This window comes from Engystomops pustulosus, chromosome 9 (genome assembly GCF_040894005.1).
Source record: "Engystomops pustulosus chromosome 9, aEngPut4.maternal, whole genome shotgun sequence".
NCBI lineage: Eukaryota > Metazoa > Chordata > Amphibia > Anura > Leptodactylidae > Engystomops > Engystomops pustulosus.
The window spans coordinates 16958920-16972325 of NC_092419.1; positions in this window are offsets into that span (position 1 = coordinate 16958920).

Consider the following 13406-nt stretch of genomic DNA (forward strand, 5'->3'; position numbering starts at 1 on the left):
CTAATCACCCTATCGCACACTCTGGGGCTCATTTACTAAGGGTCCGAACGCCGCACTTTTGTCAGGTTTCCCAAATATTTCCGATTTGCGCCCGAGTTTTTGGTGCACACGATTGGATTGTGGCTCTGCGGTGTCAGCTTGCACGCGACAGAAATCGGGGGCATGGCCGTCGGAAAACCCAACGGATTTTGAAAAAACGCGGAATTTAAAAACAAATTGTGTCGCAAGATCAAGTACTCACATGCACCAGGAAGAAGAAGCTGAACTCCGGCGGACCTCAGCGCAGCAGCGACACCTGCACGAACTTAGTGAATCGCGGCAGACCCGAATCCTTGTTGGACAACGCACTGCGGAATCGCGACAGGTAAGTAAATGTGCCCCAATGTATCACTTCTGTTATCCCTAACCCCAAAAGTTCACATTGTAATCACCCTATCACACACAATGGGGCACATTGACTTACCTGGTCATCGGAGTTTTCAGAAAGTACATTGTCCGACAATAATGAACTGTGCCGCGATTCACTAAGATCCTGCGTCCGATATCCTGCATGTGTGGCTTCCCCGCTCAGCTCCGCCGGAGTTCACCTTCTTCTTCCTGGTGCATGTAAGTGCATTGCTTGCGACACAATTTGAAAGTTAAATCCCGCGCGCAGTCCGAATCAGTCGGATCGTCTGACGGCCGCCCCCTAATTTGTGTTGCATGGAAGCAGTGCAGCCGTGCCACAAAAGCGTCACGTGCGCCACGAACCCAGCGCAGATATTTAAATACCTGTGCAAGATGTTTTAGCCCTGAAAAGGTGAGCAGGGCGACCCTAACGGTGAAGACACACATGGCGTTTTTGGGCCGTTTTTGGGCCGTTTTTACTAAGTGCGTTTTCAGATCGTTAAAAACGCATGCGTTAAAAACCGCATCCGTTTTTTAAAAACGCATGCGGTTTTTTGAAAACGCATGCGTTTTTGACCGTTTTTCATTGCGCAATTTCAGAAAAACGGACAAAAACGCATGCGTTTTCAAAAAACGCATGCGTTTTTAAAAAACGGATGCGTTTTTTAACGCATGCGTTTTTAACGATCTGAAAACGCAATTAGTAAAAACGGCCCAAAAACGGCCCAAAAACGCCATGTGTGTCTTCACCCTAAGGCTGGCGCCACACGTAGCGCTTTGTCTGCGCTTGCAAACGCAGACAAAGTCGCGCCCACCAGAGCGGGCCTCGGCCTGATCGCATCAGCGTTTCTATGGAATTGCCTGCGATCGGGAACGAGCCGCCGGTGTTTCGTGTTTCACAACTTTGTCTGCGTTTGCAAGCGCAGACAAAGTGCTACGTGTGGCGCCAGCCTGAGGGTGAAGACACACGTGGCGTTTTTAGGCCGTTTTTGGGCCGTTTTTAGTTTTCAGAGCGTAAAAAACGCATGCGTTTTTTTAAATCGCATGAGTTTATTGAAAACGCATGCGTTTATTGAAAATGCATGCGTTTATTGAAAAACCCATGCATTTTTTTAAAACTGATGCGTTTTTTAATGCATGTGGTTCTTTTTACGATCTGAAAGCGCGCTAACTAAAAACGGCCCAAAAACGGCCTAAAAACGCCACGTGTGTCTTCACCCTAAGGGTGAAGACACACGTGGCGTTTTTGGGCCGTTTTTGGGCCGTTTTTACTAAGTGCGTTTTCAGATCGTTAAAAACGCATGCGTTAAAAACGATTTTTGAAAACGCATGCGGTTTTGTCCGTTTTTCCAAAATTGCGCAATGAAAACGGACAAAAACGCATGCGTTTTCAAAAACCGCATGCGTTTTTAAAAAACTGATGCGTTTTTTAACGATCTGAAAACGCACTTAGTAAAAACGGCCCAAAAACGCCATGTGTGTCTTCACCCTAACACCAATGAAATTTATTCTGGAGGTTTCAATGATTCCTGCAATTTGGTAAAAACTTGTGCTTTGAGCTGCATTTTCCTATTATCTGTATGAAATGTGTTAAAATTCATTAAAATCCATTGTCCCCCTACGCTTGTAAGTAGCGCCACTTGTATTGCTGTGTTAGGTCTGAACACAGGTGTCCGGGGAGGAGTTAAATTATAGGGTTGCCTCACAGTTTTCATGATCTCTGCTTGCTGTCCTTCTATAGAAAGCTTCTATGTTTCCTTCCAGTGGACAGAAATCTGACCATGGTCACACAGGTGCACGGCCCATTAGTATCACAGAGAGTAATCAGAGCTGTGTTATATAACGAGCCGTGCACCTGTGTGACCATTTCTGTCCACTGGAAGGAAACATAGAAGCTTTCTATAGAATGACAGCAAGCTGGAAATTTTTATAACTTTTTATAATACAAACAATAACATTAATTTGCTGAAATGGGAACATCCCTTTAATGTCCCGCCACTGCGCCCTTCAGCATTATTTTAAAGCAATCTGTGCTGAAGTGTCAGTGTGATGATTTGTGCCCAAACGTTCCCCCCCTCGCACCCCCTGGCCCTCTGTGAAGTCTGTAGGACCCATGGCCTCGGGTCATGTAAATACATCCAGCCCTCAATGCCAGTTGACACCTGGGATCAGGACTTTAAGGGCGCGTTCACACGTTGCGTTTTGACCTGCGTTTTCATTGCGTTTGAAATGCATATATAACAGCTGAGGAGAGGTGATTTGCCTAATTACATCACTGTTAATATTTCCGTTTACAAAATGCATCGTAAACGCGATTTTAACGCATGTGTTTTGTTAACGCATGTGTTAACATTGCGTTTACAAACGTAAACGGTAATGTAATTAGGCAAATCACCTCTCATCAGCTGTTGTATTTGCGTTTCAAACGCAATGAAAACGCGACCAAAACGCAACTTGTGAACGCGCCCTATTTCTCTTCACACAACTCACTATCTCCGGAGCGTCACCTGCAACTGTGAGTGGCCCCTCACATCTCCCCACAGCTCCCCTCCCCCTGTGCCATGTGAGGCTGTGAAGCTGGCAGGTGCGGTGACATCATCAGATTGCGCCTGCCGGCCTCTGCGCTGCTGCATCCTGTCTCTGCTCTCCTGCCTGGCCTCTCCTGCACCCTGTCTCTGCTCTGCTCCCTCTAGCCTCTGCTGCCTATTACTGCCTCCTGTCTCTACTGTTTGCTACCTCTGCTGCTTCTGGCTCTTCTATGTTCTGCCCCCTACATACTCTGCTTCCTCCTGCCTCTACTGCCTCTTCCTACCTTTGCTACACTACACCCTGCCTCTGCTCTGTTCCCTCCAGTCTCTGCTCTGTTTCCTACTGCCTGTCCTCTGCTGCATTCTGCCTGCTATGCCCTCTGGTCTCTGCTTCCTCCTGCTGTTTCCTATTACTGCTCTCCTTCCTCCTGCTGTTTCCTACCACTGCTCTGCTTCCTCCTGCTGTTTCCTATTACTGCTCTGCTTCCTCCTGCTGTTTCCTACCACTGCTCTCCTTCCTCCTGCTGTTTCCTACCACTGCTCTGCTTCCTCCTGCTGTTTCCTACCACTGCTCTCCTTCCTCCTGCTGTTTCCTACCACTGCTCTCCTTCCTCCTGCTGTTTCCTACCACTGCTCTCCTTCCTCCTGCTGTTTCCTACCACTGCTCTCCTTCCTCCTGCTGTTTCCTACCACTGCTCTCCTTCCTCCTGCTGTTTCCTACCACTGTTCTCCTTCCTCCTGCTGTTTCCTACCACTGCTCTCCTTCCTCCTGCTGTTTCCTACCACTGCTCTGCTTTCTCCTGCTGTTTCCTACCACTGCTCTCCTTCCTCCTGCTGTTTCCTACCACTGCTCTCCTTCCTCCTGCTGTTTCCTACCACTGCTCTGCTTCCCCCTGCTGTTTCCTACCACTGCTCTACTTCCTCCTGCTGTTTCCCACCACTGCTCTCCTTCCTCCTGCTGTTTCCTACCACTGCTCTGCTTCCTCCTGCTGTTTCCTACCACTGCTCTCCTTCCTCCTGCTGTTTCCTACCACTGCTCTCCTTCCTCCTGCTGTTTCCTACCACTGCTCTGCTTCCTCCTGCTGTTTCCTACCACTGCTCTCCTTCCTCCTGCTGTTTCCTACCACTGCTCTCCTTCCTCCTGCTGTTTCCTACCACTGCTCTCCTTCCTCCTGCTGTTTCCTACCACTGCTCTGCTTCCTCCTGCTGTTTCCTACCACTGTTCTGCTTCCTCCTGCCTTATGTTTCCAACCGGAATGTTCGAACGCGGCCTAAGATTTGGTGCCTGGGGCATCAATATGACCCTGCCAGGAGCTCACAATCTAATATCATATCATGCAGAATGTATCACTCCCATCACCCTTGACCCAAGGAGCTCACAATCTAATCTCCCTATCACACACAATGGGGGATATTTATCAAAGCTTGTATGCCCCTTGCGCCAGTCGTAATAAGCTTACAATCTAATCTCTTGATGCTGTGAGCAGCAGGGCCGGTTCTTCTGGGCCGCTGATCTGTATGTGGACTAGTACATAAGGACGTATTATTGGGGAGGTGGCGCAGACAGGGGCGACACAGACTCTTGGGACTACATGAGGAATTGGGTGACGCTGGAGCGTCTCACATTCTGCAGATCCCGGGAGGGTGACGTGACTGTGTACAGAGGAGACGAGGAGCAGAGAGCAGTGTTTATAGAGAGATCAGCGTCCTGCAGTATACACAGCGCTGTGCACAGCCGCCCCTCACCCACGCATTACCTGTCAGCAGATAAACCCCAGCGCTGTGCATAGCACGGCCCAGGCTGCTGCCGCCTCCTCGCTGTACTGTGACAGATCATAGATGTGTTACTGACAACCGGCACACTGTGCTCCCTCTCCATGTGCCAATATACACAGCACAGTGTAACTCCAAATCTATCACTTCTCTGACATCATCCTGTCCAGTTATGTATTAACACAGATTGTGCATCCACAATAGCAATCAGCAAGACGACCCCTATAAAAGAGCGTCCTGTAGTTGGGGACCACAGACCATTTCTCTTTTCTCATCGCTCTGAGGTAACATGAGGCGTCTACAACCCACAGAGGTGGGTGCAGCTCATCCAGGATGGAACATTACTGCGAGCAGGAGACCTGTAGGATAGCAGATACCAGGAGAAAGGCCAGTACAGCAGGAGACATGTAGGAGGAGCAGAAACCAGAAGACCTGGAGGAGGAGCAGAGACCAGGACACAGGCCAGTACACCAGGAGACATGGAGGAGGAGCAGAGACCAGGAGACAGGCCAGTACACCAGGAGACATGGAGGAGGAGCAGAGACCAGGAGACAGGCCAGTACACCAGGAGACATGGAGGAGGAGCAGAGACCAGGAGACAGGCCAGTTCACCAGGAGACATGGAGGAGGAGCAGAGACCAGAAGACCTGGAGGAGGAGCAGAGACCAGGATACAGGCCAGTACACCAGGAGACATGGAGGAGGAGCAGATACCAGGAGAAAGGCCAGTACAGCAGGAGACATGTAGGAGGAGCAGATACCAGGAGACAGGCCAGTACACCAGGAGACATGGAGGAGGAGCAGATACCAGGAGACATGGAGGAGGAGCAGATACCAGGAGACAGACCAGTACACCAGGGGACATGGAGGAGGAGCAGATACCAGGAGACATGGAGGAGAAGCAGATACCAGAAAACATGAGGGCTAGATGTCTACATGTTGGTTTTTGTCTTACAGCTGTGCACAGCCATTGGCATTTCCAAGATTGGTAGATTGGACAATGGTGCCCAGTGCTCAAATGTGATTGAGTCCTGAAACTCTATGAAGTCCGTTCTGCTGCCTCCACCATCCTCCAGCACTACAGGTTCGGTAATGGTGTAGTGGCCTGACATTAGGTACCAGGATCCTCTGGCCCAGTGTGAGACCATATGGAGGTGCAGGGGCTCTGGTGCCTTCTGATACATGACAACACTAGGCCTCATGTGGCTGGAGTGCCAGCAGTTCCTGCATGGTGAAGGCAGTAATGTTGTGGACTGGCTGCCCGCTGGGATGAATCCAGGTTCTGTTTGGATCCAATGATAGTTGGGTTAAAGTACAGAGGATTTACAGTGAGCTCTTCAATCCTACTCTGCTGGTGTGATGATGTGGGTAGCCATGATGGGGGACAGTCATCCCAAGTAGTGACAAGAAACACTGCCCCCTGCTGGTGTGGGGGGAAATGGTATAGGGCAGGCAGTCACCCCTAGTAGTGGTAGGAGGACACACTGCCCCCTGCTGGTGTGGGGGGCAATGGTATAGGGAAGTCAGGCACCCCTAGCAGTGATAGGAGGACCCACTGCCCCCTGATGATTATGTGGGGGCCATGACATGGGACATGCAGGACACACTCCTATGTGGTGTTTCCTTGTGTCAGCGGTTTCTGTGTGCCGCTGACAGGCCCAGTTAAGGCCCAGTTACTGAGCAGACACTAGACAGATGGGGCCCCCCCTCCACAGTCTCCAGACCCAGGACTCATTCTTCATGTATCACTACTGTTTACTCAACAGATTTTTGTATGTAGAGATGAAAAAGGAAAAAGGAAAGCTGGGACAGAGTGAAGCCCTCACTGCTGACATGATGGCGGCGCCTTCCGGTGGTGGGGCAAGAATCTACATCTGCAGGTTCCTCCACTAATAACAATTCTTGTCATTTCCTTGATGAAGACAGATGGGATCAGTGAAGACAAAATCACTGCTTGGAGATAGAGGTGAAAATAAATGGAACTTTTGTAGAAGGTGAATATTAGTTGCAGGTGTTGGGAAAGGGATATTTGGCAGCGCCATAAGAAGAATTGGTTTTCTGATTGGCCAGTAGAACAGTGAGTAAACTACCGGGCTTATAGAAGACTTAGCCCTGAACTTCACTGGCAGAAGGTTTTCTGCTTGGCCTGAAAAAAAGAGCTGCTTGTTCGCAGCAGAAGAGTTGGCCTTCCCCCTGGTTGGTCGAAGAGTTAGCCTTCCGCCTAGCCGGTCGAAGAGTTGGCCTTCCGCCTGGCCGCTAGAAGAGTTGGCCTTCCGCCTGGCCGCTCGAAGAGTTGGCCTTCCGCCTGGCCGGTCGAAGAGTTGGCCTTCCGCCTGGCCGCTCGAAGAGTTGGCCTTCCGCCTGGCCGCTAGAAGAGTTGGCCTTCCACCTGGGCGGTCGAAGAGTTGGCCTTCCGCCTGGGCGGTCGAAGAGTTGGCCTTCCGCCTGGGCGGTCGAAGAGTTGGCCTTCCGCCTGACCACTAGAAGAGTTGGCCTTCCGCCTGACCACTAGAAGAGTTGGCCTTCCGCCTGACCACTAGAAGAGTTGGCCTTCCGCCTGACCACTAGAAGAGTTGGCCTTCCGCCTGACCACTAGAAGAGTTGGCCTTCCGCCTGACCACTAGAAGAGTTGGCCTTCCGCCTGACCACTAGAAGAGTTGGCCTTCCGCCTGACCACTAGAAGAGTTGGCCTTCCGCCTGGCCGCTAGAAGAGTTGGCCTTCCGCCTGGCCGCTAGAAGAGTTGGCCTTCCGCCTGACCACTAGAAGAGTTGGCCTTCCACCTGACCACTAGAAGAGTTGGCCTTCCGCCTGGCCGCTAGAAGAGTTGGCCTTCCGCCTGGCCGCTAGAAGAGTTGGCCTTCCGCCTGGCCGCTAGAAGAGTTGGCCTTCCGCCTGGCCGCTAGAAGAGTTGGCCTTCCGCCTGGCCGCTAGAAGAGTTGGCCTTCCGCCTGGCCGCTAGAAGAGTTGGCCTTCCGCCTGGCCGCTAGAAGAGTTGGCCTTCCGCCTGGCCGCTAGAAGAGTTGGCCTTCCGCCTGGCCGCTAGAAGAGTTGGCCTTCCGTCTGGCCGCTAGAAGAGTTGCTCTTTCGCCTGGCCGCTAGAAGAGTTGATTTTTTGTCTCGTTATTAAAAGAGTTGCTCTTCCGTCTGGCTGGTAGAAAAGTTGCTCTTCCGTCTGGCCAGTAAATGAGTTGGTCAGGCAGAAGTTGGTGAAAGTGTTGTTCCACTTCTGGCCGGTAATAGGTGCTGGAGGTATGGTACCAATTGGACGTCCTTCATATATGTTAAATGGAGGCCAAACACATATAAGGAGATCTGTATACTGATACATTGCAATAGACCCTCAGTAGCGAGTGCAGGACTAGTTCATGGTGGACACAGGAAGATAACGCAGAGCTGTGATATCACACTGTTCTTAGACGTGATTGTGGCTAAATTAGGACGGCAGTATCAGTCCCTAGACGTGGTGGGTGGTGCTGCAGCATTGCGGGTGCGATTGTGCTATGTAGACCATGTTTGTCACCATAATAACACAATGCAGCCTTATAAACAACTGCTGTAATCTACAGGTCCACATAACTGCAGCTCTGCATCTCTACACACATAAATACATACATATAGTATAGGCACAGACTCATACATACATGTTACAGTAAGCTGTGTGTAATCTGGGAAGAACACAGAACTGTAGAACAAAGGGACTTGAGAAGAGATCTTAGAAACATGAGGAGGAGAGAACTGTATGTAAAGCTCAGAAACATGAGCAGGATAGCACTGTCTGTAGAGCTCAGAAACATGAGGAGGAGAGAACTGTCTGTAGGGCTCAGTGACATGAGGAGTAATAATAATAATTCTTTATTTATATAGCGCCTACAGATTACGCAGCGCTGCACAAAGCCTGCCAAATTGGTTTATTACCCAGCGCAGCAAGGCTAACCACTCAGCCTCCATGCCGCCCAGTAATGAACTGTCTGTAGAGCTCGGAAACATGAGGAGAGAACTGTATGTAGAGCTCAGAAACATTAGAAAACTGTCTGTAGAGCTCAGAAACACGAGGATAGAACTGCCTGTAGTGCTCAGTGACATGAGAAGTAGAGAACTGCCTGTAGAGCTCAGAGAACATTTTGTTGTGCTAAGAGATATGAGCAGGATATAGATATCTGTCTATATACATCAGGAGAAAACTGTCTGAAGTTCTCAGAATCACGAGAAATAAAAAACTGCTTGTGGAGCTCAGTAACATGAGGAGAGAATTGCTTGTAGAGTTTGGAGACAAGAGGAGGAGAGATACCCCTGGTATTGTACACCTTTAACTACGGGCGTTATAACCTGTGATGTTCATTCTAAAAGGAAATCTACCATCACAATCCATTCTGATAAACCAGGGACATTGCTCATAGACCCAGGCACCGGGACTGTGGTATCTTCTTATATCTGCTATCCGTGGTCTCCTTCCTTCTAAAATCAACTTTTAAAACTATACTAATGAGCCTAAGGAACTACCCTAGTCCCTCTGTGACCTGGATTCCCAGGGGGTTACACTGTGTCACCCTACCTGCTGCTTTCTCTGTATTTGTGAAGTAGGCAGGAAGTGCAGGGGGTGGGGGTGAGACAGTGTAACAGCCTGTGAAGCTGCAGCACTATAAGGCTCTGGCAACAATCCCCATAATCTTTCTGGTTCATTAAAATAATTTTAAATGTTTTGGAAGGACGGAGGCCATGGATAAGAAATATAAGAAGATACCACAGTCCCGGTGCTCGGATCTATGAGTAATGTCCCTGCTTTATCAGGATGGATTCTGATGGGAGATTTCCCTTGAATGGAGGGAGTCCCAGTCCTTATAGCTAAGTCCCAGATTACATGTATTATCCTATGTATTCACATGGTTCATCCAGAGACTGCTGGTGCATTGATGGGATGTGATGGGGAGACGTGTGTTTGTTTCACCTGTGCCCAGCACTTTGTGTCTGAAGCTGATATCTGCCAAGGCCAAAGGCACATGGGCCCCAGGAACGCGGCAGCTGCTGCCAGACCCCGGGGCCACCGCCCTGCAGCATTTAACCACTGAGGTGCCAATCCTCTAATCCAGACCATCACTGTTCAGTGCCAATTCTGAACAGAGAGAAGGACTACTAATCCCTTTACCCCCGTTATGAGTACTCAGCACCCCCCTCCCCCAACACACACACTTACACTACTCCTCACACCTCTGCTGGCAGTCAGTGAATGGACACAACCCTGAAAACCTGTCGCTCAGTCCTCACAGAGCTGAGAGTTTGCTCCACTCCTATGAAATAGCAGCTCCTGTATGCACTGGTACATTGTATCAAACCCTCAGCTGTGTGAGCAGGAGTAAGCGAGTGACGTGTTGATTTTAAAGCAGCTGTAGCTCAGGTTTTGGGGATGTCAGTGGATGACGAGGTGGGGTGCCCCTGGAGGTGACGCATTCGCTCCGGTTCTTATCACTGGGAATAAACACACACCTGATAGATACACAGAGAGCGCTGCAGGGGTGCGGTTACCCCAGGACACGTGGAGCATACACTGATAGCGAGCCTCACCCTGCCCTGACATCACAGGAGCGGGACAGAGGGTAATAGGGGGGCCGCAGGGGGTCACATATAATATACAGGGGGGCAGCATCGGAGGTCACATATAATATACAGGGGGGCTGCAGGGGGTCACATATAATATACAGGGGGGCAGCATCGGAGGTCACATATAATATACAGGGGAGCAGCATCGGGGGTCACATATAATATACAGGGGAACGGTATCGGGGGTCACATATAATATACAGGGGAACGGTATCGGGGGTCACATAATATACAGGGGAGCAGCATTGGAGGGGTTCACATATAATATACAGGGGAACGGTATCGGGGTCGCATATAATATACAGGGGAACGGTATCGGGGGTCACATATAATATACAGGGGAGCGGCATCGGGGGTCACATATAATATACAGGGGAGCGGCATCGGGGGTCACATATAATATACAGGGGAACTATATCGGGGGTCACATATAATATACAGGGGAACGGTATCGGGGGTCACATAATATACAGGGGAGCAGCATTGGAGGGGTTCACATATAATATACAGGGGAACGGTATCGGGGTCGCATATAATATACAGGGGAACGGTATCGGGGGTCACATATAATATACAGGGGAGCGGCATCGGGGTCTCATATAATATACAGGGAAACGGTATCGGGGTCACATATAATATACAGGGGAGCGGTATCGGGGGTCACATATAATATACAGGGGAACGGTATCGGGGGTCACATATAATATACAGGGGAACGGTATCGGGGGTCACATATAATATACAGAGGAACGGTATCGGGGGTCACATATAATATACAGAGGAACGGTATCGGGGGTCACATATAATATACAGGGGAGCAGCAGGGGGGGTCACATATAATATACAGGGGAGCAGCATTGGAGGGGGTAACATATAATATACAGGGGAGCAGCAGGGGGGGTCACATATAATATACAGGGGAGCAGCATTGGAGGGGGTCACATATAATATACAGGGGAGCAGCATCGGGGGTCACATATAATATACAGGGGAGCAGCATTGGAGGGGGTCACATATAATATACAGGGGAGCGGTATCGGGGGTCACATATAATATACAGGGGAACGGTATCGGGGGTCACATATAATATACAGGGGACCGGTATCGGGGGTCACATATAATATACAGGGGAGCAGCATCGGGGGTCACATATAATATATAGGGGAGCAGCATTGGAGGGGGTCACATATAATATACAGGGGAGCAGCATCGGGGGTCACATATAATATACAGGGGAGCAGCATTGGAGGGGGTCACATATAATATACAGGGGAGCGGTATCGGGGGTCAAATATAATATACAGGGGAGCAGCATTGGGGGTCACATATAATATACAGGGGAGCAGCATTGGGGGTCACATATAATATACAGGGGAGCGGTATCGGGGGTCACATATAATATACAGGGGAGCAGCATCGGGGGTCACATATAATATACAGGGCAGCGGTATCGGGGGTCAAATATAATATACAGGGGAGCGGTATCGGGGGTCACATATAATATACAGGGGAGCAGCATTGGGGGTCACATATAATATACAGGGGAGCAGCATCGGGGGTCACATATAATATACAGGGGAGCAGCATCGGGGGTCACATATAATATACAGGGGAGCAACATTGGGGGTCACATATAATATACAGGGGAGCAGCATCGGGGGTCACATATAATATACAGGGGAGCGGCATCGGGGTCTCATATAATATACAGGGGGGCTGCAGGGGGTCACATATAATATACAGGGGGGGCAGCATCGGAGGTCACATATAATATACAGGGGAGCGGCATCGGGGGTCACATATAATATACAAGGGAGCAGCATCGGGGGTCACATATAATATACAGGGGAACGGTATCGGGGGTCACATATAATATACAGGGGAACGGTATCGGGGGTCACATAATATACAGGGGAGCAGCATTGGAGGGGTTCACATATAATATACAGGGGAACGGTATCGGGGGTCACATATAATATACAGGGGAGCAGCATCGGGGGTCACTTATAATATACAGGGGAACGGTATCGGGGGTCACATATAATATACAGGGGAACGGTATCGGAGGTCACATATAATATACAGGGGAGCGGCATCGGGGGTCACATATAATATACAAGGGAGCAGCATCGGGGGTCACATATAATATACAGGGGAACGGTATCGGGGGTCACATATAATATACAGGGGAACGGTATCGGGGGTCACATAATATACAGGGGAGCAGCATTGGAGGGGTTCACATATAATATACAGGGGAACGGTATCGGGGGTCGCATATAATATACAGGGGAACGGTATCGGGGGTCACATATAATATACAGGGGAGCAGCATCGGGGGTCACTTATAATATACAGGGGAGCAACATTGGGGGTCACATATAATATACAGGGGAACGGTATCGGGGGTCACATATAATATACAGGGGAGCAGCATTGGAGGGGTTCACATATAATATACAGGGGAACAGCATTGGGGGTCACTTATAATATACAGGGGAGCAACATTGGGGGTCACATATAATATACAGGGGAGCAGCATTGGGGGTCACATATAATATACAGGGGGGCTGCAGGGGGTCACATATAATATACAGGGGAGCAGCATTGGGGGTCACATATAATATACAGGGGAGCAGCATTGGGGGTCACATATAATATACAGGGGAGCAGCATCGGGGGTCACATATAATATACAGGGGAACGGTATCGGGGGTCACATATAATATACAGGGGAACGGTATCGGGGGTCACATATAATATACAGGGGAGCAGCATTGGGGGTCACATATAATATACAGGGGAGCAGCATTGGGGGTCACATATAATATACAGGGGAGCGGTATCGGGGGTCACATATAATATACAGGGGAGCAGCATTGGGGGTCACATATAATATACAGGGGAGCAGCATTGGGGGTCACATATAATATACAGGGGAGCAGCATTGGGGGTCACATATAATATACAGGGGGGCAGCAACATAACAAAACATGTTACATGGGAGAATCATCAGAAGGATATGAGAACCAACCTGCTCTAGCTGCTCGTGGCAACCAATCAGAGCTCAGCTTGCATTTTCTCACAGCAGTCTATAAAATGAAAGCTGGGCTCTCATTGGAT